Source organism: Hylobates moloch, unplaced genomic scaffold, assembly GCF_009828535.3.
Source record: "Hylobates moloch isolate HMO894 unplaced genomic scaffold, HMol_V3 SCAFFOLD_19, whole genome shotgun sequence".
Classification (NCBI taxonomy): domain Eukaryota; kingdom Metazoa; phylum Chordata; class Mammalia; order Primates; family Hylobatidae; genus Hylobates; species Hylobates moloch.
The window spans coordinates 79,050,509-79,075,753 of NW_026652294.1; the positions used below are offsets into that span (position 1 = coordinate 79,050,509).

At 41.9% G+C, this 25,245-nt stretch overlaps 1 protein-coding gene across 2 annotated transcripts in view; it reads left to right on the forward strand.

Annotated features, from left to right (window-relative positions):
* The first annotated feature begins 439 nt into the window (after positions 1 to 439).
* The window catches only part of PIP5K1B (phosphatidylinositol-4-phosphate 5-kinase type 1 beta), a 310,679-nt gene continuing 285,873 nt past the window's right edge, over positions 440 to 25,245 (forward strand). Inside the window, exon 1 of one of the 2 annotated variants that reach the window (XM_032139974.1) lies at positions 440 to 953. The gene's annotated coding sequence lies outside the window, so the exon portion shown is untranslated. The remainder of the gene's footprint in view (positions 954 to 25,245) is intronic. The other variant, XM_032139975.2, reaches the window with a different exon arrangement.

Genomic DNA, 25,245 nt, shown 5'->3' on the forward strand with positions numbered 1-25,245 from the left:
GCTAGCGGGCGGGCGACCAGACGTAGCTGAGTTCTGTGGCCTGGGGAAAGGGGACGCCCTGTCCCCACAGCCCTGTTTCGCAGGCCTTCAAGACGCTGAGAACAGCCGGGAACCCCCGGACTCGCCCTGGAGTCTTGGAGGCACCCGCCAATTCCAGGGGCCCACCCCAACCCCGCTCTCAGTCTGCGCCAGCGGCGGCGGGACGGGCGCCGGGTCCCCACACGCCGGCTGGGCCGGGTCCCCACACGCCGGCGGGGACGCCCAGCCCACTGCGGCTGAAGCTCCGGCCGCGGCCGCTCCCGGGGCTGCAAACCGGTCTGGCTTCGCTGCAAGGCGTGCGGGGATGGGGCAAGTGGGTGGAGAGAAAAGGGGAAGAGCCTGGGCGGCCGGCGGGCGGGGCCTGCATCCTCCCCAGCCTCCCCAGCCGCGGCAGCCGGCTCTCTCTGCGCCTCGCTCCGACTCCGGCGCGCACCAAGCGGGAACCCGCGCCCGAGCCCGGGGGGCGCCGCTGCTGCTCCTCTGGGTCCCCGGTTCCCGGTCTCCGAACGCGCCGCGGCGAGGCTGCGCCCGGCAGTGGAGCCGCTCGGAGCTGCTGGGCTTTGGCGGCCGCTCGCTGCTCCGTCTGGCCGGAGGAACGGCGGGGAAGGAAGGGGAAAGCGGGGACACACACACTCGCCGCGGCGCGCGCGCACTGCACACTCGTGGCCGCGCGCCCCCGCCAAGGCGCGTCCGGAGCGAGTTTGGCCCCGCGGCTCCAGCCCCGGCACCTGCCCGCCCCCAGCGTTGCCCCCGGCCCCGGCCCGCCCGCCGCACCCTCCGCGCCCTCCGCCCCTCCCGCCCCTCGCCTGCACTGCTCTCCCTTCGCCGTGGGGAAGCGACAACGTCCCGATAACTTGCAGACCGTGGCGCAACTGGTCTTGGCAGCGGAGGCACCCGAATGCTGCCCGGGTGAGGTAAGTTTCCTGTGCGTCCCCGGCCCCTTCCCGCTAGACCCTTCTGAGGGGCTCGCGCTTGGGGGCTCTGCATCTCTGCGGAAACCCGTCGGTCTCTCTACCCTTCCACTTTGCCTGTCTGCGTTGTGCTGGGGGTGACGTGGAGAGGGCGCCCGTGGCCACCGAAGCGGGACCTTCGTTCCGCGGGAGCACAGCTGCGCGCTCCCAGCGGGCACCCACCCGCTCGTCACCCGGATCCCCGGGGCCGCAGTGACACTCGGAGACCACTCTGCGTTCGCTTAAATAGGAGTCCTCTCCCCTCTTCAGGGGAACCTGCAGAGTTTGGCAGCGGAAGGAAAGGTCTCCCACCACCACCCTCCGGTACCAAACGGCGGTGAACTTGTTAGGCGCCCTGGTATCTCAAGAGGGGCTTGCGAGTTGGTGTCTGCTCATTTCTGGCGCTGGAGCCGGGTTGAACAGGTGCGGTGTGGTTCCATTCTAAATGCAGCAACAGACTTCTGCGTTTCCCAGGCTTTCTCCCCAAGTCTGGTCAATGTGACGCTTCAACATCTGGGGCAGGGGCTGGGAGTGTGGGGGCACTGGGGAGGGAGAATGCCCGGGTTTGATTTACCATGCCGGTGCCAGGAGTCGCCAGAAGACAACGAATGTCTGCTTATCTGGCATCTATGCAGATGAGTGTGTTGTCATTTCTTATCCCCCCCCCCTCCGCCCCCCGCAACCCCCAGCTCTCTTGTCTGGTGCCCAGCGTGGTTGAGTAGAAACCTGTTCCGGAGAAGTTGTTTGGGCAGATTGATTAATTCTTTCATCGAATCTACTAAATCAGGGCTCCGAACAAGGCAATCCTAGTTACTCTGATGCTTTTTTAAAGGGAGCGTGTTGCAGACCAGAAATAACACCCACTATCACTACCTCTCTGTGACATTCTCGGATGCAGGAGGCCCTAGCTCTAAGGTGAATGATCCTTAAGGGACCGATAGGACCTCAGAATGTGTTAATCTCGTGCAAGGAAGAAGCGGTCTCTGTGTCCATACTTCTGAGTCTCGGTTTGGGGAACCCCTTTTGTCCCTCTAATGAAGCACACTCAGCCACAGACTTCTCCCCTGTTCTGCGAAGAGACTGAAGCGTTCTGCAGCTGCTGGAGTGGAGAAAGGCGAAAGGATTGGTTTCATTAGGACTCTAATGTGATGAACTAGAGTAGTGTCCATGGAAGCTTTGCTACAGCATTCCCAGCTGAAAGGAGACGCTGGGAAAAAACCTTAATCGGCCAAGTGTAAACCAGTGGGAGGTTGAGTGAGTTTCATGTGTGATCTCTGAGCGGAGGGAAACGGTGGTTCTGATATGGTCCTGTGGGCAGAGACTTAGGAGAACTGATGAGAAAGCTGGTGAGTTTGAGACTGATGTATGATGACATCTTACCTGAGAAGGAAAACTGTAAAGCACTAAATGATAGAACCACATTACATTTTTGTCCCCGTTAAGACTAGAGAGATTTAATAATAACGCCTTACATTTGCATCAGTGTCTTGCAATTTGTGAATTCTTTTGAGTGTTCTCACCTGATTCCAAACATTTCTGAGGGAGGCAGGGCAAAGGCTATTTACCATGTTTACGCAGAAGGAACGTGAGGCTCACAGATTCAGAGATTTATCGAGGTAACAAGTGCTGGTATTAGTATCACAGGTTTTCTGTCGTAACCAGGTGCCTGCTCTGTACTTATGTAAGGTGGCTTTTTAAATGGCAGAGTTCTTCTGCATTTTTTGTGGTCTGCATAGTCTCACTGTAAATTACTGTTTACGTTTTACAGATGAGGAAACTGAGGTTTAGACAAGCAGTGGGAGTTTTCCATGGATTTATATCTAATTTAGTGGCATTTACAAGACTAGAACTTGGATCTTCTGATGTCCAGTCCATTGCTTTGTGTATTCTGCCATCATTTCAGTTCTGATAGCAATGAGGACACATCGTGGAAACTGCAATACACAAAGGACTGTTAAGCATGCCCCCAGTGACCTGGGTTCTAGTTCTGGGACTACATTTGGCTGTATGACCTGGGCCAAACCATATCACTTCCAAGTCTCAAGTGTGTCACATATAAAACAAAACGTTTGTATGAAATCATGTTTTTTCTTTCCAACTTTAGCATTCTGTGATGTTTACCGATGTGTTTGTAATCCAATGTTACCATTTTCTCTAGAGGAAGGACACCTTTTTTCCCTGCATCACCTAAGAGACCTAGATAATTACTTTTTCACCTTTAGTTTATCCCTTCCCACCTTTACTACACACCGCTTCATCACAGGAATGAAACTTAACAAGTGTGTTTTAGCTTAGCATCTACAGTATATTGTTTAGTTTACTGTTTGACTTGAAAATACTCTGAGGGGCTGAAGTACTGTAAGGTACATGTCAGAGCTTACTTGAATGTTCTAATTGTAAGCTCATAACTTTTTTTTTTTAGCTTTGTGGTTTGCATAAAGTACTCAGTAAATAGCTGCTGAATTAATGAAGGGGGTGAATGAAGTCATTCATAAGGAAAACATATGCTGTAAAACACAGAAAGCATCTTACCATGTAAATTCCCAACACATAAGATAATTTGCCTGCAGGCACGTGGCTCCTGAAGCTGGCGGGTACAGAGCCCATTGTTGCTCTCTTTTCTGCGTGCATCATATAAGGAAGAGCTTTTCTTTCTCCCTATAGACAATAGATTCATGTCATCTATGTTATGCTCTTTTGCTTGCCCCCCCCCTTTAGTTGTTAGTCGTACAGCTGCTGAAAGATACATTCCTAGAAATTGACTTGTCCCATTTTATGAAAGGGTATGTCTTGAGATGGAGAAACCAACCATTCTGTTTTTAAAACAGGGTATTGAATAAATTTCAGGAGATGCTAATACTGGCTCGTGGTTTCAGAGGGGGAACCTAATTAACGAAACCAACCTAGTTTCTGTTCCTTTTAACAATCTTCTCTTTCTACTCCTCCTCTTTATATACAGACAAGTAGTGTTTTTATGTCTGGAAGAATCATAATAAAGAATACAGTGATCTTAAATATTATTAATGGATCTGCAATTTATATTGGGGATTGATGTATATTTCCTTCTGATAAAGAATTTAAATATTAATTAGTTTAGAAGTACCTTTTATGGGTAAGAAAACTAAAACTTAGGTGAATTGACTTACTTATGGTCACAAAGATGATAGCAGGAGGACCAAGATCAATGTGGAATTCTTAAGGAGGTTCATATTCAAGTTTGTCCCAGGAGTTCTATGGTGAAGGTACAGTTTTGACTTTTAGAAATCATAGAGATTAACAGAAAAATTCTGTTTACTATCATTATTAGAGAGTTAGTACATTTGCAAATGGTTTAGCATTTACATGTTTAAGTTTTCTTGCCCAAGCAGATGCCATTAAAAATAATGTATTTTTTTTTCTCTTTACTTCTTTTTTGTTTTTTGAGTCAAGGTCTCATTCTGTTTCCCAGGCTGGAGTGCAGTGGCCCAACCATGGTTCACTCCAGCCTCAACCTCCCCAGGCTCAGGTAATCCTCCCACCTCAGCTTCCTAAGTAGCTGCAACAACAAGCACGCACTACCATGCCTGGCTAATTTTTGTATTTTTGGTAGAGACAGGGTTTCACCATGTTGCCTAGGCTGGTCTGTAACTCCTGGATTCAAGCAATCCACATGCATTGGCTTCCCACAGTGCTGGGATTACAGGTGTGAGCCCCTGCGCTCAGCCAAAATGTTTGTTTTTATCTATTCACTATGATTCTTCTGGCTTATATACACCACCAGACTCAGAAATAATACTTTGCTCCAATCAGTGCTGGGAGAGAGGAAACTATTCAAATAGAAAGCAAAGACCTGTAATCCCATGGGAGGCTGAGGTGGGAGAATCACTTGAGCCCAGGAGTTTGAGACCAGCCTGGGCAACATAGCAAGACCCCGTCTATACAAAAATAAAAAATTAGCTGGGCATGGTGGCACGTGCCTGTGGTCCCAGCTACTTGGGAGGCTGAAGTGAGAGGATCACTGGAGCCCAGGAGTTCGAGGTTGCAGTGAGCTATGATCGCACCACTGTACTCTAGCCTGGGTGACACAGCAAGACCTTGTCGCAGAAAAGAAAGGAAAAGAAACACGTATATGCTGGTATTTTCAACTTCTCTTCCTGGTATATAAAGCCAGAAGCCAGAGGTAGCCTTGTCATGCAGCTGGTAAAGTCATAAATATGTATACATTCAATTTGCATTTGCATTTTGCTTGTACTTCTCTTAGATGGTGAGTCAGAACATTTAATATCCTGGAAATTTTTTTTTCCCCTATGGCCAGAGCCTTCAGTAGATTCTGTAAAACATCAAGTCCTAAATGTATGTGTTGCTGAAACATGTTCTCTTTGTATCAAGTGCATTAAGGGGAGTTGGAAGGAGTCCTTCATTTTTTTTTAGAAGCTGGCCAGTTGGAACTGTACATTATGTAGCTCTACTGTTCATTTGTGGTCTTATCAATAGAGCAGGATGTGTTACTTTTTGCTGAGTGCCAGGGAACTGGGGTGGGAGGAAACCTAGGCTTCTGTCTTATTTTTTTTCTTTTTAAAAATCAACTTTAAACTTAATTTATTGATGAAATTTTTGTGGTACTGTGTCGTAAACAATCAGCTGCTGTTGACAGAGAATTGTATTCAGTCAGGTTCTTTTTAATACATAAGATTAGGTCAGGGAAAACAGGCTTGGTTTTGTACATTCTATTCTCAATTGTATTTACTTCTGTATCGCTTCGTCAGAGGTGTATAAAGGAGATGATCACACAGGAAAACACAGGAATCCTGCCCAAACTAGATTACTCTGGGTAAGATTTGAAACAGAGTGATTGAGACAAGGTTGCATGTTCAGTAAGCTGACAGTGCCTTGGTATTATCATTTCAAGTTAAAACAAACTAGCACTGGAATGAACAACATGAAGTGTGTGTTCTTGCAGGAAGTCTTCTGTATTGTTTATGGGACTCAATAAACAATGAATATGTAACATGTTTGGGTAATTTACACGATGGATGCACAGTAAGTTCTTGAGACTCATTTTCTCTAATATTTTTAGAAAATCAATTTGAAATTGCGATGAAATATAAAGCATTGAGTGTTTGGTATTGCTCCCGGTTTTAAAATGGGTGTGTATGTCTTTCAGTGGAAGTTCAGGCAAGGGTTAGAATTGTAAGTACTAGGGGCCCAGAGATTATAATTATCTTGAATTGGAACTAAAGTTCAGACAGGACTGCAGAAAGTTCATTCAGTTTGTAAGAGAAAAGGTGATATTTAAGCCTTCACCATTCAGTCATGCTGAGCAAGGGGTTTGTGGGGGAGGATAAAATTAGAGCGAGCCATAAAAATGTGCTTTCCTTGCTTCATAGACAGACTTAAGGCATGCAATGGATTCAACATGTTTCATAGTGGGTTTTTAATTTAATATACACTTTTTTCTTTCTTTTTTAAACCATGCCCGTCATTGTGCTCTCTGGATCACTTGATCATATGTTTGGTAATAAAGTAAGGAAACAAAACAGCAACAACAACTAAAAAGCAATGCAACGACCTCCTTGAGGGAGTAGTAAGCACGTCATAGGTGTTCAGCAAATATTTGTCAATGGAAAAGGTTAAGCATCATATGTTTTATTTGTATTTGTATTCTTGGAACTTGGCACTGTGTCTGGCAGATGGTGAGGATTTAATAAGTGTTTACTGAACAATTTATATATCCAAATGCATATCACTCTTCAAAATCTTGGGATGTTCCATAATTATTCTAATGATTCTATTATTTTTCAAACCATTTTAGAAATATCAGGCAGTCTGATAGATACTAATGTTGATAGTTTATAGTAGTCCTTTTTTTAAATCATAAATTGTATTTATTCACTAGACTACAACTTTTTTAACCAAAGTGCCTAGGAATAATTTTGTATTATTTATCTTCTTTAGGAGAAAAATAAATATTAAATATATTGTGTTTTTATTTGAAAGTATCCAATAAGCATAGTTTTCAAATGCCCAGAGTGGCTTAATAGTGAGTTTGGTTCAGGGTACAGAGACAAGAATGGACTTTAAGCTTCTCTAAGTTAATCAGCTTAAATATCACCTCCTCCTGGGGACTTTTCTGTTCTTCCAACCTAAAGGAGACCTTCTCCACATGTTTTGTTCACTTGTCACAGGGATACTGATACAGTTTCGATGTTTGTGCCTTCCAAATCTCAGGTTGAAATGTGATTCCCCATGCTAGAGGTGGGGCCTGATGGGAAGAGTTTGGGTCATATGGGTGGATCCCTCATGAATGGCTTAGTACCCTCCCGGTGGTAATGCGTGAGCTCTTGCTCTCTGAGTTTATGTGAGATCTGGTTGTTTCAAAGCGTGTGGCATCTCCTACCCCTCCCTTGCTCCCTCTTTTGCGTGACTCCCCCTTCACCTTCCGCCATGACTGTAAGCTTCCTGGGGCCCTCTCTCACCAGAGGCAGATGCTGGCACTATGCCTCATGTACAGCTTGCAGAACTGTGAGCCAAAATAAAACCTCTTTTCTTTATGAATTATGCAGCCTTAGGTATTCCTTTATGGCAATGCAAAAACAGATTAACACGGATACTTATTCATTTATGTATTTCACTTGTTTCCCTGTGCCCAAACTCACATTCAACCCAAGATTATAAACTCTTTGAGGGCAGAGGCCATGGTTCATAACACTGTTTTTCTAGTGTTTGGCACATAGTAGGTCCTCAGTAAATGTTTAAATGAATACATGAATAAGCCCCATCCCTCCTGTGGAGATGAAGTGGGCCATCATTTAGCTTACTCAAGCTGAATGAGACTGAGAGGACAGTGCTTACGTGTTAGCTATGGCAGCCCCTTTACAATGATGACCGAACCCTTTAGGATGAGAAAACACTTGTTTAGGCGATAAATTCTGGCATGATTATTAAGAAAACACTGTCTCTATTTAAAGACTGATTTCTTTCATTTACTTAGAAATGAATAGTAGTGAACAAACAAGAGGAAATTATCAAGCACAAAACAAAACGTTCCCACACTGTTAAAATGGGCTCTAAATGTACCTAAATCATAAAGATATTCATTCCTAATTAAGACACTTCGGTGTTCATATACAAGGCAATTCCTACGATGCCTCACATAAAGTTGGTATTTGAGCTGGTATTTATTTGAACATCAGCTACATCAACAGCCCCAATACCGTGGAAGAAGCCAGGGCAGTGACTCTCAAAGTGCCGTCCTTAGACCGACAGTCATCGCTACCGGAGAATTTGCTAGAAATGCAGATGAGGCCAGGTGCGGTGGCTCACAACTATAATCCCAGCACCTTGGGAGCCTGAGGCAGGTGGATCACCTGAGGTCAGGGGTTTGAGACCAGCCTGGCCAACATGGTGAAACTCCATCTCTACCAAAAATACAAAAATTATCTGGGCATGGTGGCAGGTGCCTGTAATCCCAGCTACCTGGGAGGCTGAGGCAGGAGAATTGCTTGAACCCAGAGGTTGCAATGAGCCAAGATCGCACTATTGCACTCCAGCCTGGGCGACAAGAGTGAAACTCTCTTGTCGCTGACTCAAAAAAAAAAAAAAAAAAAAGGAAAGAAAGAAAAGAAATGCAGATGAACTCTGTGGATGGAAGACAGGCCTTCAGGTGATTCTGCTGCATACCCAATATTGCCAGTACATGGTAAATCTGTTGCTCCAAGTATAAGCCTCCTGAAGTGTTCAATATTCCCAGGTAAACCCAGGATGTGGTGAGGGAATGCTATCTGCCTGCTCCTTCAGAAATATGAGGGGAGAGATGAAAAATTCTCCCTCTGCCAGTCTTGGCATTTCTCAGAACTGTGTGGATCACAGGACAGCAAAGTATTGTGAATGGATTGGGTATCTAGGACTTTAGATACAGTATGAAAAAGCTTTTGGTAGTCATAGAGCCTGCCAAGTGATGGATATTGTGGGGTATACAGAAAGTGTTAATATGAACATGGTCCTGGCTGTCAAGGAGGCTGACTGTACTGAGAGCTTACTCTGTTCCAGGCACTTCTCGAGTGCTGTTTCTTTTCATCACCATGTGCCTCCAAGCTGCAGCATTTCTTCACTGAAGAGAAGGAAATGGAAACCTAGTCAGGTTAGTAGTAACTTGTACCAGAGCACAGAACCAGTAAGGGATGGCACGAAGGTTCTAGCCCTGGCTCTTCCGGCTATGAATCCCATACTCTTTTTCTCTGTTTCATGGTGTAGCACCTCAAAGTATAGTTTTGAAATGAGAGATTTAAAAAGGAGAACATAAGTGAATCTAAAATTTATATCTCCCAAGTAAGTCTTTCTCTGAACTCTAGTTTGGATAATTGACATTGCGCTTGGATATCCCCAAGGCACCTCAAATTCTACATGTTCAAAACCAGAATCATGATCTGTTTTCTCCGCATCTGATACTCCTGCAAGGTTCCCAGCTCTGTGGTGGGCACCGCTAGTCACCGAGTAGCATGATCAGAAACTTGGGAGCCATCCTTGGCTCCACCCTTTGCACACACCACATCTAATCCATCAATCACCAGTGTCTGTTGATTTTGCTTCCTGAATATCTTTCGCATTCCATCTGCTTCTCATCATTTGTGCGGATTCTATCCTAGCCCAACTTCTTGTCTCTCTGCAGGACTGAGCCAGAACCTCTCTGGTATCCTGAGTCCACTCTGGGTCTCCTAGAATCCATTGCCCATATTGTAACCAGGGCACTTGTGATGGTTGGAGGGCACCTGAGGCTCTGCTGGCCAGATCTCTACCTTCTGCACCCCGCCAAGCCCTCACAGAAGCACACGAATTCTGGCCCCAGGGCTCTCCACCTCGGTGGCCTTTCGAGGTCTTGGACAGCCTCTGAGGACTTGTTTTTCCAAGTAGCTTTTCTGCCCTGATGTTTTTGCTCTCCTGGAGTTCAGTCAGAGGCAGGTTCGTAACTACAGTCAACTACTTTTAAAGGAACAGGATGGAAACTCCAGTATAGCTCTAGGGACTTACCCAACCCTATCCCAAATACCAAGTTCTTAAGTGTTCTCCGGCAGTTCCCAAGGTGCACTCCACTCACTCCAACGAAGAACCAAAGACTGCTCTACTTCCACAATTGCTTATACACTGCCCCTGAGTTCCCCCAGGACCCTGCAACATCACATTTGTGGCCACCATAGCAGAGAAATTCACCACCTGTGGTCTAGGAATAAAATCTAAGCCTCTCCCAAAAGGCACCTGTCTCTGACTCTTGACTGTGGCTTATCCTGGCAGCTTTGAGGAAAAGGCCTGGGTTGCTTTGCATAACTGGCAGGATAGATAAAGAAACATGACTCAAAATCATTCTCTCTGTATTTCCTCATAACAGGAACCAGTTGACATAGGTGCAGGAAAATTTCCTGACCAAGGGGTGGGGCCTGGGGCTGGGGGTGCTGGAGAGAGAGAAACACAGGGATCTGCCCCAGACTCTTTAATGGCCTCCCTTTGTGCCTGGAGTGAAGATCTGGGTCATTGACATGGTTCCAGGGCCCTGCACGGTCCTGGTCCTTCTGCCACTCCAGTCTCAGATCCACCACTCTGCCCCTTGCTGTTTCTGAGCCACACTTGCACCTGCCAGCTTCACACCCTCTGTGCAGCACACTCATTGCCCCCTTTGGAGTGTTCTCAGCATTGGCTGACCATGCTTCAGGTCAGTTCTAAGGTTACTTTTGAAAGGAGGCCTTGGCCACCCATCCCCAGTCTAGGACAGGACCAGCGGTTCCCCCTCCAGGAGGGCTTCAACAGTGTGATTATTTGACTCGTTTCCTCACCCCCACCAGCTGCTAATCATCAGGGCTCATTGCATCCCCATAGTGTCGGCACATGTAGAATTGTCTTGAGTGAATAAATAAATGAATACCAATACTTTTACCTTAAAAAAATTCTTTTTGTAAATTCCCAGTAAAGAAAGGAAATGCACAGAGATCATGAATGAACCACTTCATATTGCCGATCCTGCCCACGAACTTGATCTTCAACTTTCATTACCACTGCCTAATTTCACCTGTCATGATCCGCATTTCTATCATGGTAGCTGCAGATATTATCCCCAAGGAAGGTTGCCCCAAAGGCATGATATAAAATATTTCTGGAAGAATACCTGAGATACTACTGTCTTTGTTTGCCTCTGAGGAGGTGAATTGGCTAGCTGAGGGGCATGGATGGGAGGGGGATTTTCATCCCATACTTATTTGTACCTCTGAATTTGGACCCATATGTGTGGATTACTTATTTTAATAATTAGAATTGTAAAAGTAGAAGGAGAGAAAGCATAGCAAGAGATGTGAAGGAATGGGAATGATTATTTAGAGGAAAGAAGATGGACATGCAGTTGAAAGGGGGTTGTCCTAAAAAGAATTCCTGTCTTCAAGGATATGGCCAGTTACATCTGACTTGCTCTGCACATCTATGGAGAACTATATGGCTTCAACTTGAAAGGGATGCCATACCATATAACTTGACTTAAAGAGGTTTGCCTGATCTCTCCCCTCACAGAATATAACATTTAATCTAAATATAAAAGCTAATAGTACCTAATTATTTAAGAGGGAAGAAGTTGTTAAAGAAGAAGTTAGTTGGAGGCTAAAGCATTCTCCTTGAAGACATACAAGTGCCCAAGAAACATGAAAAAATGCTTATCATCACTAATCACCAGAGAAGTGCAAATCAAAACCACAATGAGATACCATCTCATACCAGTCAGAATGGCTATGATTAAAAAGTCAAAAAATAACATATGCTGGCAAGGTTCAGGGAAAAGGGAGCGCTTATGCGCGATTGGTTGGTTTTCAAATTAGTTCAGCCACTGTGGAAAACAGTTTGGAGATTTCTCAAAGAACTGAAAATAGAATTATCATTCAACCCAGCAATCCCATTACTGGATATATACCCAAAGGAAAATAAATTGTTTTATCAAAAAGACATCTGCACTTACACATTCATTGCAGCACTATTCATAATAGCAAAGACAAGGAATCAACCTAGGTGACCATCAATGGTGGATTGGATGAAGAAAATGTGGTATATATACACCATGGAATATTATGCAGCCATAAGAAAGAATAAAATCATGTTCTGTAGCAACATGGATGCACCTGGAGGCCATTATCCTAAGCAGATTAACTCAGAAGCAACCAAATACCACGTGTTCTCACTTATAAGTGTGAGCTAACCATTGGGTACACACGGACATAAAATTGGGAACAGTAGATACTGGGAGCTCCAAAGGGGACAGGGAAGGAGGGAGGTAAGGGTTGAAAAACTACCTATGAGGTACTGTGTTCACTACTTGGGTGATGGGTTCAACTGAAGCCCAGTCCTCAACATCATGCAGTATATCCAGGTAACAAACCTGCATGTGTAACCCCTGAATCTAAAATCTGAAAAAAAAATTCTCTTTTATGATCCAGGTATTTTTAGAATAGAATAAGAGACTGAGCGGTAGCATCCTATGAAAACTGGTTAATATAAGTTGGCATAACCCAAGCTTGCATTTAATCTTTGCACATAGCTTTTCCAGTTAGTCAAACTTGAACTGTAAATGAGAGAAAAATACCAACTTGTCTTAGGTGGTTCAGGCTGCCATAACAAAGTGTCAAAAACTGGGTGGTTCATAAACAAAAACAGTTTATTTCTCATAGTTCTGGAGGCTAAGAGTCCAAGATTAGGTGCCAGCATGGTCAGGTTCTGGAGAGGGCTGTCTTCCGGCTTACAGATGGCAAACTTCTTGTAGTACCCTCACGTGACAGAAAGAGGGAGAAAGAGCTTTCTGGGATCTCCTTTATAAGACTCCGAATCCCACCCTCATGACCTAATCACCTCCTAATACCATCATCTTGGGATTAGGATTTTGGTATGAATTTTGAGGGGGACACATTCGGTACCTCGGATAGTCCTTTGTGACGTAGTTAGTGTGCTATAAGAAACACATCCTGTGTTGAAACCTAGTATATACGTAGACATGTAAATAATAAATATAACAGAAATAAAGGTTTCATGAAACAGTACTTAGCCATACCACATGAAATGTCCTCTGTTATTTTCTGTTGTGTTCCCTCCCACCTCCAACTTCCACCATACACTGGTCATGAGTCACTGAATTGACTTTACTCCCTGTTGAAGGGCAGAGACCTGCAATTTATTTAGAAAGCGTGAGTGCAATCTGCCATTCCCCTGGCACTGGCTGTGATGTGTGTCAGCCTGGAGGTGTGCATTTACTGAGGAGCTGACAGGACTCCACATACAGTGCTCTCTCCACTCCTATGAAACCACAGAAAGTTGTGAGTTTAAATCCCCCTGAAGACTCCCTTTGCAAAGTTTTAATTTATCAAGAAGGCATAGTGAAACTTGGAGAGTAGACATATGATAGAACTTTGAGTTGGACAAAAGTGACTCAGATGACTGCCTTGTCTGTCATAAAACATACATAAGCTTCAATCATCAAACGTGGCCTTTAAACTGGGAAATGTCTATATTTTTTGCTATAGTGTTCACCCTAAAGTTCACACTAATTTATTTTAGTAAGAACCTAAATACTGTGAGGAAAACAATCTCTGACTTTAAAAATATGTGAAGAATAATTTGACAGTGTAGTTTTTTTCTTCCTGAAATTCCTTCAGACATTAAGCCTGCTCATTTTCATTGGCCACTCAAGCACAAAATTGAAGGGGCTCAAAATAGGGAATCCCTGGCTATGCCGAACCTTTGGGCAGGCTGTTTTGCTTCTGGAATACATTTCCTGACTGCTTGCTCCTTTAACTGCCAGCAGTTATCATGGCCAAGTTTTGTATAGAAAATTTTCCCAATATTGTCTCATCTGTCCCTGATTATTTAAAAGATGATACAGAACAGAGTGTATCTTTTATGCTACTATAAAGTGATAGGTTTAGTATTCATTCAGGAATGCAAGGCTCTTTGCCCCTAAACCAAATGGCCCTGCTTTGCTGTCTTCTAAAATCTTGTCTGCTTTTTCTTGATAATTTTTTTTTGGCCCTACTTCTGTGGCTTTCAGCAGTGAGCCCCTTCACTCTCATTGTTGGCTATTGAAAGTCCATTGTGATTTTGGGAACCAGATAACCATACTGTCTGAAATGTGTTTGCCAGATAGACTCATATTATCCATTGAAACTGAAATTTTAGAAAAGAATCAAAAGTAGTTTTTGAGGGAGGTCTTCAAGTGTTCTATTGGTAAAGCAAGCAAGCTTTAGTTCTTTCTTGTTCGCTTCATTCATTAGCCAATAGCATGTTTTCTTCTGCCCTGTTTTTGGGTTGTTCAGATAAAGTGATACCTTTTCGGGCTGTGATAGGCATGCTTTCTTTTTTCTTTCTTTTTATAACATATTGATAATGTGTTTACTGTATTATGGTCTAAAGCAAGATTTCATAGACTTTTTCATTTAAGTTAAACATAGTAGCAATTGATGAGTATTTTGGTAACAGCTTTATTTGCAATGCTTTATGCCTTTAAAGGTTATAGATTACTGCATTTCTCTTTTCCTTGGAGAAACTGCATAGCAAAGTTCCTCAGATTTTCCTGATTTCCATCTTCCATTGGAAAACAAATTCCATATCCACAATAAAACAAGGAAGCTGAATACTGAAAAATTAACTTTTTTTAATTTTTTTTATTTTCTGAAAAAGTTTTTTTTTTTTTTATTATACTTTAGGTTTTAGGGTACATGTGCACAATGTGCAGGTTTGTTACATATGTATCCATGTGCCATGTTGATTTCCTGCACCCATTAGCTCGTCATTTAGCATTAGGTATATCTCCTAATGCTGTCCCCGCCCCCCCCACCCCCCACCCCACAACAGTACCCGGAATGTGATGTTCCCCTTCCTGTGTCCATGAGTTCTCATTGTTCAATTCCCACCTATGAGTGAGAACGTGCGGTGTTTGGTTTTTTGTCCTTGCGATAGTTTACTGAGAATGATGTTTTCCAGTTTCATCCATGTCCCTACAAAGGACACGAGCTCATCGTTTTTTATGGTTGCATAGTATTCCATGGTGTATATGTGCCACATTTTCTTAATCCAGTCTATCGTTGTTGGACATTTGGGTTGGTTCCAAGTCTTTGCTATTGTGAATAGTGCCGCAATAAACATACGTGTGCATGTGTCTTTATAGCAGCATGATTTATACTCCTTTGGGTATATACCCAGTAATGGGATGGCTGGGTCAAATGGTATTTCTAGTTCTAGATCCCTGAGGAATCGCCACACTGACTTCCACAATGGTTGAACTAGTTTACAGTCCCACCAACAGTGTAAAATTAACTTATTTTTAAGGAGTGATGTGAACCAGACTGTTCTTAGGTTTACGACTGCATTATATGGGAACAAAAAGAAGCAATGGTGTCATTGCTGTGGCTGTATTTAAATGATGCCCTTTTATTTTTTTCAAGATGTGTTGTTTAGACTCAGTTGTGAAGATTATGGAGACTGGAACAAATGGGAAATCAGTCTCTCCTGCTAAGGGTTAAGAGAGAAACACGACTTTTGTTTACATTTGTTTATAGGAAACAGAATGGAAATTCAGCTTTTAAGATATATGTACAGTTGGGCTTCATTATTTAGTTTAGCAGTTTCTCAGAAACTCCCTCTCCTACATGACAATTTATAATGCAAACATGATGCATCATTTCATTTTGTGTAAACTTTATAGAAGGAATAGTGTTTTCCACATATGTCAAAAAACTTCTGGAAGCATTTGAGAACTGAATGCTAAGTATCCTACACATGTGCCTGGAAGCTTTAGAAATGATCAGCAGCAGCACTTTCTGACCTTACATTTTTGTTTGTTTCTTCATTTGTCCGCCTCCTACTGAAACGTGAAGTTTCACAAGAGCAGGAACTTTGTCTTCATTATCTCCAGCACCTAGAACACTGTCCCGCACAAAGACAGCCTGCATTATCATTGTTGAATGAACTCATTCTTTTTGTGTGTGTGTGTGTGTGTGAGACGGAGTCTCACTCTGTCCCCCAGGCTGGAGAGCAGTGGCACAATCTCGGCTCACTGCAAGCTCCACCTCCCGGGTTCACGCCATTCTCCTGCCTCAGCCTCTCCGAGTAGCTGGGACTACAGGCGCCCGCCACCAGGCCCGGCTAATTTTTTTGTATTTTTTAGTAGAGACGAGGTTTCACTGTGGTCTCGATCTCCTGACCTCGTGATCCGCCCGCCTCGGCCTCCCAAAGTGCTGGGATTACAAGCGTGAGCCACCGCGCCCGGCCTGAATGAACTCATTCTTAAGCTGTAAAGACAAATTCTTAAGCTGTAACTGTTTTTCCGTTGACTTCTGAGCTCCTCCTTCCTTTACAAAATTTCAGTAGCCTATAGCGTCTAGCCTTGCCACTGCTTCAAGTTCCTTCCCCGAGGAGCAGCCTTGTTTGTTGCCAGATTACAGTCTTTTCTGTCTCTTGCTTTTCACCCCTGTAACAATCTAGACCGATTTAATAACCCCGCACCCCATGGTCTCTTTGCTACTCAGCTGATTTTTTGATCCCAACTCTTACCTCTTTGAACAAACTCTTCACTTGCAGCTGTGCAGTCACCTTTTAAAAATTCAGTCCACCTCCCCTCCCAAATACTGTTTTTATCAAAGACACCCTCATTTTTTTTAACCCACCTTTGAAATTTTAGCAATCTTTTTACTTTGGTCATCTCTGTCTCTGTGCAGCTACACGTTTTTTAAAACTGTTCTCCTCTATTCTCACGTCTGTTTCCAGATATGTCTCTTACTGGGGCTGGTGTAGAAGCTTCCCAAATAACCTCCATACCTCCCTATCTACTCGCTTTAAGCAATTATAATACCTGCTGCTAGAGAATGATTTTGTCACTGCCGTGGCAGGAAATCCTTAGATCCTTTACCGTGTCTGAAATCTGAAATGCTTTGGTTTGGGTACATTCTGGCCCTAGTTGACTGTGGATCATTTTCATCATCATTGTTGTCATTGTCATAGCTGTATAGCAGTGACAGCAGCTACCATTTCTTAAACTCTTACTTTATGCCAGGCATAACACATATGAAGCATGACATCGTGAAGCTTGTTAGTGCATTTTGGAGCTGTATAATGTGATAATGGGTAGGGTGTCTGTGGGTGGAATAAGATACGGCTGGGGAGGTGTATCAGGCCAGATCATAGACATCTTGTCAGCTGTGCTCAGGGGTTTGAACATTTCTTCTACAGGCAATGAGGCAACAACTAGAAGAGTTTGATGGAGAAGTGATGAGCTCATATTTTGTTTCATAATGGCAACATGAGCTATAGTTTAGGGGATGAATTAGAAGGGTAAGAGACTGGAGATAGGGAGACTAATCACAGGAGAGATGAAAAGGACCTGAAGTAATGTAGTGTGGATAGGGAAGAGTGAGTAGATTTGATATTCAAAAGGGAGAATTTCTAGGACTTGGTGACCACCTGGATATGAGTTTTGGGGAATAGTAGTAGTAGATGATTCTCTGGCTTTTGGCTTGAGTGGCTGGAGAGATTGGGGAATGATGCTCAACTGAGAGGACCAGGTAGAGGCATTGTACATATGGTAGCAGAGGCAGGAGGGCTGTGATGATGAGTCCTATTTTGGACATGCGTTTGAGATACCTGGGGGCTATCCAGGTAGGATGTGGCTGTAAGATCAGTCCATGATGGAGACACTGGCTGTGTTATGGTCATATCATCTGGCTTGTGGGAGAGCATGAGATTGAATGAGATTGAGATACAGGACATGAAGGTGGAGAGTCTAAAAAGAAGCTGTGTGTAAGTGTGGAAGAAGCCGTGATGAAGACACAGTATTATGAGCTCTTGCCAGCAATTAAAGCCATGAGACTAAATGAAATGTTCCTGAAATTGTATAAGAAAACAGAAGATCACTTCTTGATCTTCACTTACAATTTCATTTCCCTATAGCGTGGCTCATTCCGTTGTTTTCTTTTCTCTGTGTAAGGAAATGGCATCAGATTTTCATGATAGCACATACAGCCTACTGTTCTGGAAGGCCTCTCTGAGCTCACTGATCCCCACTCTACCTCCCTAGAAGTGATTTCTCAGGCACACATTCTCTTTGGTCCTCTTGCTCCTGTGACTCTTTGGGAACTTTCCCTGGAGGCTTCTGTTTCATTTGTTCTCCGCTTATCTCTCCAAGCAGATTCAAGTCCTGACGGCAAGGATCATATCTTTGCCTGCTTTGTCTCCCCCAACCAAAACCTAACAGCTCTTTCTTTATTTTTTATTTTTATTTTTTGAGATGGAGTCTCCCTCTGTCACCCAGGCTGGAGTGCAGTGGTGCGATTTTGGCTCACTGCAACCTCCACCTCCTGGGTTCAAGTGATTTTCTTGCCTCAGCCTCCTGAGTAGCTGGGATTACAGGTGCCTGCCTCCGCGCCAGGCTAATTTTTGTATTTTTAGTAGAGTCGGAGTTTCATCATGCTGGCCATGGTTGGCCAGGCTGGTCTCGAACTCCTGACCTCAAGTGATCCACCCGTCTTGGCCTCCGAGAGTGCTGGGATTACAGGTGTGAGCCACTGCGCCCAGCCCTTAACAACTCTTTCTATACTCTAGACTCTAGCTGCTCCTGCTGCCTTTTTTTTTTCCTTTTTCCTCTTTGGAGGCTCATTTGCTGACCATATTGTAGTTATTTTTATTTCATTTATTATAATTATTAATTTATTAATTTTATTTATTGCTGTGTATGTATTTATTATTAATATATGATATAATATATAATAGTTGTAGATATGTTTGGGGTACGTGTGATATTTTGATACCTGTATGCAGTGTGTAATGATCAAATCAGGGTAGTGAGGATATCACCTCAAACATTTCTCTTTGTGTTGGGAACATTGTCATTCTTCTAGCTATTTGAAATATACAATAAATTATCATTAACTATAATTTCCCTACTGTACTATAAAATACTAGAACTTTTCCCATCTATCTAACTGTGTTTTTGTATCCTTAACCAATTTCTCTTCATCCCCTCCTCTCCCCTACCCTTCACAGCCTCTCATAACTATTATTTCATTCACTACCTCCATGAAATCCACATTTTTAGCTCCCACATACGAGTGAGAACATGCAATATTTGTCTTTCTGTGCCTACCTTATTTCATGTAACATAATGACTTCCGGTTTCCCCCATGTTGCTACAAATGACAGGATCTCGTTCTTTTTTGTAGCTGAATAATATTCCTCTGTGTGTGTGTGTGTGTGTGTGTGTGTGTGTGTGTGTGTGAGAGAGAGAGAGAGGGGGAGAGAGAGAGAGACATTTTCTTTGTGCATTCATCCACTGATGGACACTTACATTGATTCCATGTGTTGACTATTGTGAATAAATGCTGTATTAAACAAGGGAGTACAGATATCTCTTTGATACACTGATTTCCTTTCTTTTGGATATATACCTAACAGTGGGATTGCTGGATCAAATGGTAGTCCTATTTTTTTTTCCTTTGAGGAACTTACATCTTGTTTTCCATAACGGCCGTACATCTTTACATTCCCACCAATAGTATACAAATATTGCCCTTTCTCTACACCCTCTCCAGCGTTTGTTACTTTTTGATTTTTTGGTAATAGCCATTCTTTCTGGGGTGAGATGTTATCCCATTGTGGTTTTGATGTGCATTTCCCTGATGATTAGTGATGTTGAGCATTTTTTCATATACCTGTTAGCCATTTCTATGTCTTCTTTTGAGAAATGTCTATTCAGGTCTTCTGTGAAGAATATAATTGCTATTTTGGTAGAGATTGCATTGAATCTACTCTGTATAGTGATGTATAGGTTCAATTGTTAAATTGATACACAGATTTAATTGTTAAAATGATAAACATTTTACAAATGTTTATCATTTTAACAATATTCTTCCAATCCCTGAGCATGAGACATCTTTTCATTTTTTGTGTCCTCTTCAATTTCTTTCATCAATGTTGTATATTTTTCCTTGCGGAGACCTTTCACTTGTTTGGTTCAGTTTATTACTGGTATTTTTTTGTAGTTATTGTAAGTGGGGTTGCTTTCTTGATTTCTTTTTCGATTTGATCACTGTTCACATATAAAAATTCTGATGACTTCTGTATGTTTATTTTGAACATAACTCTTGAAAGTGGGTATGCTTGTCTTGTTCCAGATCTTAGTGGAAAGGCTTTCAATTTTCCTTCTACTACTTTTTATTGATTATTTTTATTCTCCTTTAGAAGAATAAAGAAATAAAGTGAACAACTCAAATTTTATACAGGTTTATATCAGTTGATCTACCTCAAACTAAAAGTGCCTACTTAAAATGTGTTTGTGGCTGAGTGTTCTATTTCTGACTTAAAAAAAAAAAAAAAGTGAATTAGCAAGAAGATCTACAACACCCAGTGCAGAATTCTTGTCATTTATCGTTCCCACTATTTTAAACTCTATAGAAGAAGAATATATCTTTTGGCAGTTCCACTACACCTATGATGGCTTCTCCGGAGCAGGGTTTATCTCCTGGTCTCATTGGTCAAACTTCCTGTGTTTTAAAATGGCATTTTGCATACATTTGCACAATTTGAATTTGGGTGCAGTGAGAGCCCTTATCCAAGAAACACGGATTCTGTCTGACTCATCTGGTCTCTCTGCTAACACTTTGGTGCGCCCTGGTCAAGTGACTTGACCCTATTTGTGCATTTTTCTTTTTCTCATCTATGGAATGAAAATCTAGCCACTGGCTCCTGACCTCATTCAAAGGCATGTTGTGAGGCCAAATGAACTGAGGACCTTTGAGGTCCTTAGAACAAAAGCATTGCACACATTAGAGAATTTATCTTGTAAGAATTGCAGAAAGAGATCAGGCTCTGGGTAGCCACCATTATAGCCCACGAGTAAGCAAATATGAGCCAAGAGGTCCCCATAAAGGAGAATTCTCTCCCATCCCTAAGGCCAAAGATATGAATGGGACACTTTGCTAAAGTCTGATTAGAGTTCCAGAATTTAAACATCACCTTCAGCATGGATGAGGAGAGCGGCATGCTTTTATCGTTAAAAAGAGACGAACCCTGAATGTGGACGTGTATTGAAGAAAGCAAAACTCATACTTACTTGTTAAAGAAAAATAATGTTAGTGAACTGCAAATAATTTGTGTGAGCGGGTCCAAACTGGGACATAATTCTCTAAGTATTAAATAAGTTTGTTGCTTATTCCATTTAGTTTGTATGGTATGTGATAGCCAACTTATCATATCTTCTGAGTGCCTAATGCTCTGCCTTGCATACAAAAATGATTAGTGTTTTATTTGGTGCTGCCCATTTAGATGTAATATGAGAAGCTCCTAGAAGTCACCCAGAAAACACTTTTAACACCTATAGAATCTTTCAGTTTGTTTGACTTTAACTGGACATTTCTCAAATGCTAATGAAAATCTTATTTAATAGTAGAAATATTTAAACTAAAAGGGTGTGATTGGATTGTTTGTAACACAAAGAATGGATAAATCCTTGACGTGATAGATATCCCATTTACCTTGATATGATTATTACACATCATATGCCTCTATCAAAATAATCTCATGCGCCTCATAAAAATATACATCTTCTATGTACCAACAAAAATTACAAATTAAAAAAATTGAAATGATTATAGTCTGATGACCTATACCAAACGACAGAGGAATCTGACTGGAATTACCTGACCAAAAATGAGGGAAACTCATAGAGTATAACACCATTGGCATAAGTGTCACAAAATTGGATCTGTAGTCATGACATTGGATTTATAATAAGAGCCCCAAATCTTAATTCTTTAGTTAGCTTGGCAGTGAATAGAGTGGCATAATCATAATCATACAGGTGCTGTTTCTCAGTTTTCTGCTTTTAGAATCAGATTGTGGACTAAGCATGGCAGACTTGGTTATGATTGCAGGCTACAGTACAAATATTAGCAACCTCAACAAAAGAAAAAGTGTAGTTGGCAGGAGGTAGGATGTGGCATCAGGGAGGAGAGGGTGCTAATATCCTCATTTCTTAAAATAGCAAGATAAGCTATAGCTGTTAAAAGTTGCTGGAATTCCACAGTGGTTGTGCCATCTTGCATTCTCATATGAGAGTTTCCATTGCTTCAACTGTTTATCAACACGTGGTATGATCGTTCTTTTGAATTTAGATATTCAAATAGTTGTGTCATGGTGGCTCACTGTAGCTTTAAATTGGATTTCCGTGATGGCTAATCATGTTGAGCATCTTTTCATGTGCCTATTTGCCATTCTTACATGATTTTTGGTAAGGTGCTACACTCTTGTATTGATTATAGTAGAGTGTTTTTTTTTTTAAGCACGCACCTATTTTTTACGTAGACAATCATGTTGTCTATGAATAAAGATAATTTTACCTCAGAACAGGTGTTGGCAAGAACAGAAATGAAGACTTTAGTACTTAACATTACAAATAAATTAAACAGAAGAATTAGAAGAATATATTAAAATTCAGGAGGAGGCCAGGGCAGTGTGAGGAGAACCCTTGATATGGGTCAAGACCTAGAGATTCAGGCATGTTATCAACAGTTGTAAAGATAACTATCAAGAGACTAAAACAAAATTTGAAGAACAGTTGCCTTGGGAGAATGAAACTAGTGGCAGGGATAGGAAAAGCAAGAGTTGATCACTCTCATGAAGTCTTCTATCTGGTTTAATTTATTGCCTTGCACATACATTTCCCTGAAAAAAGTAAATTATTGGCATATTGGTAATTAGGCCATAAAGATAAAAACAATATGAAGTAACTATAATAGGTAGAGGGTAAGACTGAATAATATAAAATAAAGAATATGGGGAAGTGGTCTATGTTTCGAGTTATATAAAGAAAGGAGGGGCCCTCAAATGACAGTCAGTGCTGATAAACACCTGACCCTTACTTAGGCTCTTGCTGCATTCTAGGTACATTCTAAACAATAAACATGTGACACTTGTTTAATAATCACAGCAACCATGGAGTGGATACTATTATCACCATTTAATAGAGGAGGTAAGGAGACCTGGAAGCACTGGTACTAAGTATGTTATTTGAGGTGACACAGTCAGGTTTCAGAGCCAGCTGGCCCAGCCCCAGAGCCATCTCTCTACCCAACAAAACTGCAGTGTGTCTCATGGAAGGAAGGTAGGTGTGACACCCCACAGTACAGACAGTGGGTGCTCCTTCATCCTAATTAGACTTGGCTTGTTCTCTGAGGCCATCCCCTAAAGAGATACTTAACTTTAGTTCATTCATGATTCAGCAAATATTTGAGTGCCTATTAACACAGCTCTAGGTACTAATACTATTCCTTTCCCCAGTCAGTGGCAAAGAAAAATAAGTGCATTATTTGATACAAGATGCTATGGGGAAAACAATATAAGATAAGGAATAGAATGATGGTAGTGGTGGTGGTGAGGTGTTATTTTAGAAAGGGAGGTGAGAGAAATCCTCTCTAAAGAGATGGCACATGAATATTGTCTTTGCCCATTCTGGCTGCTATTACAAAATACTGTAGATAGAGTGATCAAGTAGCTTAAACAACGAACATTTATTTCACACAGTTCTGAAGGCTGGGAAGTCCAAGATCAAGGTGCTGACAGATCCAGTGTCTGGTGAGGGCTCACTTTATGGTTTACAGATGGCCATCTTCTCATGCAGACAGCAGAGAGGAAGTGAGCTCTCTGTGTCTCTTTTATGAGGGCAGTAATCCCATTCATGAGGACTCCACCCTCATGACCTCATTATTCCCCATAGGCCCCACCTCATATAATACCATCACATTGGGGATATGGATTCCAATATATGAATTTATGTGGGGCGGGGCACAAACATTCAGTTCATAACAAACAAAGATCTAAATGAAGTGGAGAAATAAACTGTGCAGATATGGGGAGAACATTCCAAGCAGAAGGGATGAATAGTAACTGCCAAGTCCTGAGGTACAACTTGTTTGGCCCACTTGAGATACTGGGGGAAGCCTGAATGGCGGAAGGGGAATACTTGGGACCAAGGCAAGTGGAGCTTTAGGAACCAGATAATGACTTTGGATTTTATTCTTAGTGTGAGGAGAAGCCATTAGAGGGTTGAGTGAAGGGAAAGGATATCCAACAAGAACCTCCTGCCCCGTGTGTCATGAAGAGGCAGTATTTCAAGAAGAGGCTTAAAGCTGAGAGTGTTTTGCTAATCAGTGAAGACTTGACTAATGAGCTGCTGGGGAAGTCAAGCCTTCTGTAAGTGAAAGTGTTTGCATTCACTGTACTCATAGGTACCTTCCCTAATGGTGACTGTGAGCCAGGACACTAGTTAAATTGTAGCTACTTAGAAGTGGTAATTCATGGCACACTTAGTGATTTCTTCCTATGTTTAATGACCTTAATATGTTCAATCATCATTTAAAAATTATCTTTCTTAGCTCTAAAGTAATAATTGCAAGAAATACATTAGGGTACTGGTATATGGGGGTTGCATAAGGAGAAAGAAGGAATTTTGAAGAAAGGTTTAACAAGAATTTAAAATATTTAGATGAATGGATATATTTATATCCAAATATATTCATGTTCTTATAATATCCTTCTTATAAGAACTTTTCAAATTCTTCTACTTGGAATATATAATTTTTAAATCAATGATTATTGAAGAGTAGGAGTAAGCTCTTACTTTCTGTTACCTAGGGCAAAGCGTGTCTTGGTTCATTTCTGGGAGATAGAAAAAAGCTCTAGTCTAATTGTTTTTTCCAGAATAGAAAAGGAAAATAATTTCTTAACATGTTCAACTATATTAAAATTTATATTAAAACCAATATAACTAAGATTATCTAAAAAGCAGTGAGATAGGGAACATATCTATATCTATACACACATAATGGTCAGTATCCAGAATATGTAAGGTGTGTGTATAATTATACAAGAACTAACCTTTATTTGGATAAATGGCAAAAGATTAGGTACTATCATTTTTATACATGAAAAGGACCAACATAGACAAAAGTAATCATCCATAGTAACAGTAAAAGCAATACAGTCTGAAGTAACTGAGTCTTAAGGAATAAAATGATAAGTTACAATGTTGGCATGGCTGTGTAGAATTTGATATTTGTAGATTTTTGTTAGCTTTCAAATTAGTATATACTTCCTAAAGGGTACCAACAATATTTAACAAAAGCCATTTCACTGAATATACCCTTAGATCCAGTAATTTCCCTTTTCAAGAGAAAATAAGTCAAAGGAGAAAAAAAAATCTTGTTAGAACAACATTCAT